The sequence below is a fragment of the Paroedura picta genome, chromosome 3 (assembly GCF_049243985.1).
Source record: "Paroedura picta isolate Pp20150507F chromosome 3, Ppicta_v3.0, whole genome shotgun sequence".
NCBI lineage: Eukaryota > Metazoa > Chordata > Lepidosauria > Squamata > Gekkonidae > Paroedura > Paroedura picta.
This window is the reverse complement of record NC_135371.1, coordinates 167,490,492-167,493,455: the sequence shown is the minus strand read 5'-3', so window position 1 is coordinate 167,493,455 and position 2,964 is coordinate 167,490,492.

Genomic DNA, 2,964 nt, shown 5'->3' with positions numbered 1-2,964 from the left:
TATCAAGGGAAAGCATCCAACTTCTGCTGCCTGCCATCTTCCCACCAATCTGTCTCTGTCACTTGGACCAATTAGCCACCGGACAAACTTTATTTATCCCCATTTTAATATTTAGCTGTTTAGCACCTCACCTGTTTGCCATAATAACCATTTTTTTTTTTTTGCTGCAGAGAAAAGAGCCGAGACCGTATGTTGTTCTTGGAGAGGAACCAGGTGTGTTAAGCTGCTTAAAGAAGAAGAAGAAGAGTTCGTTGGCATTTGCTGGCAGGGGCTCATGGGAATTGTAGTCCATGAACATCTGGAGGACCACAGCTTGACTACCCCTGTTCTAGAGGTTATAGGAAGTATCAAGGGCTCTGTGATAGTCTGATGGCCACCTTGGCTGTTGCATTTCCAGGCAGTAGGGACTTGGGTGGTTCATCCGATTTTTCTTGTTCTTGCTGATTTGACCCCCCCCCAATTCCTGTATCAGTTTGATTTTTCAACCATGTGATTTGGACCCCCCCCCCATTCCTCAGGCTTGTGTCATTCCCTTATTTCTGAACACCCAATTTTTTTCCTGTAATTGTTTTTCATTCTTACTCGCATGTCAACAAATCAGCATAATACGTACGTTAGACAGAGAAATTATATACTTGGGATGCATATAAAAACAGTACAGCATATATACACAACACAAACAAATCTTTTGAACAAACAATGAAGAGCAGAGGAGAAACAGCAGTTGTGGGGGGGGGGAGAAAACAGGTAAAACTGGGGATGCTTGTGCAGACCTCACAACATTCTTGTGCTTTTAGGGGTGCCAACTCAAACTGGAAAAACTTGGAGTTCTGGGGGTGGAGCCTGAGGAAGAACCTCAGCAGGGTATAATGCCATAAAGCCCACCCTCCAAAGCAGGCTTTTTCTCAAAGGGACTTATCTTGGTGGTCTGGAGATGCTGTTCTTGACCCCCTCCCTTCCCCTACTCTTTCAGAGCTTGTGAAGAAACTCTTCAGGGAGCTGAAGCATGTGAAGTCAAAGAATTTCAGGGTAACACTATTTCTTCCCAAACTTTTAAAGCTTTCCCTGTCAATACGTTTGCCCCCCCCCCATGCAATCCAGGTTTAATGATAAATTCATATCGCTAGACTAATCCCACTTGTAAAAATATTAAATGATGGAAAACATAAGCAAGGATTAATCTTGTACACTGATGCAGGGGGAGGTGGCTGAAGATGCAGAGTGGACAGAATTACATGGACGGTGGAGTGGCCGCCAAGGGGCAGAAAAAGAGAGGAAGGGGAAATCCAAGGGAATCTATGGTTTTGAATTACCTTTCTCTTGGAAGACAAGCAGGGAAAAACCAGCATGAAACCACTCTCAGAAACATCTGGAATAATGGTGATTGGGAAGTGAACTGAGTGCTGAAGGGAAGAAAATCAACACAGAATAAAAAAGAAAACCTGATGTATATATATATGGTGAAAACAAGGGGAAACGCCCATGCATAACAGGCCAGGATGTTTGTGTGTTAAAATATTTCCTGGTTTAGCAGCAGTCGTGTTTTTATTCTTGTTCTGGCGTTTTCACAGTGAGTAAGCTGTTGACCTCACCCAATGCACCTCAACTGCTGAGCTGTGTCTATCAAGGAGGAAAAGAAACCTCCAAGGCATTTAGTGAAGGGCAGATGTGTCAAGACCATGCATACCTTATGTCGAAAAACAGTATCTTCCTCTGCCATAGCAAAGCAGTTTCTCGAGAATTATAGAATCATAGAGTTGGAAGGGGCCATACAGGCCATCTAGTCCAACCCCCTGCTCAACGCAGGATCAGCCCTAAGCATCCTAAAGCATCCAAGAAAAGTGTGTATCCAACCTTTGCTTGAAGACTGCCAGTGAGGGGGAGCTCACCACCTCCTTAGGCAGCCTATTCCACTGCTGAACTACTCTGACTGTGAAATTTCCCCCCCTGATATCTAGCCTATATCGTTGTAGTTTAAACCCATTACTGTGTGTCCTCTCCTCATTCTACTTCTACTAATCACAGGAAAGCCATGCAGGACCGTCTGGGGTGGGAGTCCCCAAGGTAGCCCCTGCAGGCATCATGGTACCTGATGACTCCTTTCTTGGGACCCTCTTATGGGTTTTAGGAAGGGGCCTGGACCAGGAGGAGCTTTTGCCCAGCAGGCCTTTGGATAGGCTCTTGGAGATTGGATTGTCTCTGCAGATTTTTACAAAGTTGCTTCGGGGACAGAGGCCCCCACAGGACAAGGCACTATGCTCTTGGACTGAAGGCAAGGAAGGAAATATGTTGAAACAGTACGTTGATTTGAAAAGGCAATGCTAAGCAGAGCTCAGGTCTGAAGTGTTGATGAGTCACTGTTAGTATGGCTGCCAGTTCTGGGTTGGCAATCACCAGGAGATTTTGGGGGTGGAGCCTCAGCTGGGTACTATGCCAGAGAGTCCAGTCTCCAAAGCAGCTCTTTTCTTCTGGTGGAATTGATCTGGGTTGTCTGGAGCTCAGCTGTAATTCTAGGAGCACTCCAGGATGCTGCCTGAAGTTTACCAACCTTCTTAGAGTTAGGCACAACCTCATTTCCAGGCATTTTGTGGCTGAATTGAAACCCCTGTGGCTGACATTTTGTGCTTGGTTGGCTCCACTTCCTGTGGCTGCCATCTTGTTTTTGGTTGGCTCCACTTCCTGTGGCAGACATTAGCTCTACTTCCTGTGGCTGCCATTATGTGCTTGATTGGCTCTACTTCCTGTGACTGCCATTTTGTGCTAGATTGGCCCCACTTCCTGTGGCAGCCATTTTGTGCTTGATTGACTCCACTTCCTGTGGCTGCCATCTTGTGGTTGTTCCCACCACCCTGAGTAAGAATTCCAAAACCACCTGCAGGCTTGAAAGGCCCAAGAACGCCCAAAATAGGGATTAGACCCCCAGCTGCTAAAAAATCCCACCTACTTCTCTGCTAGCTTTCATTT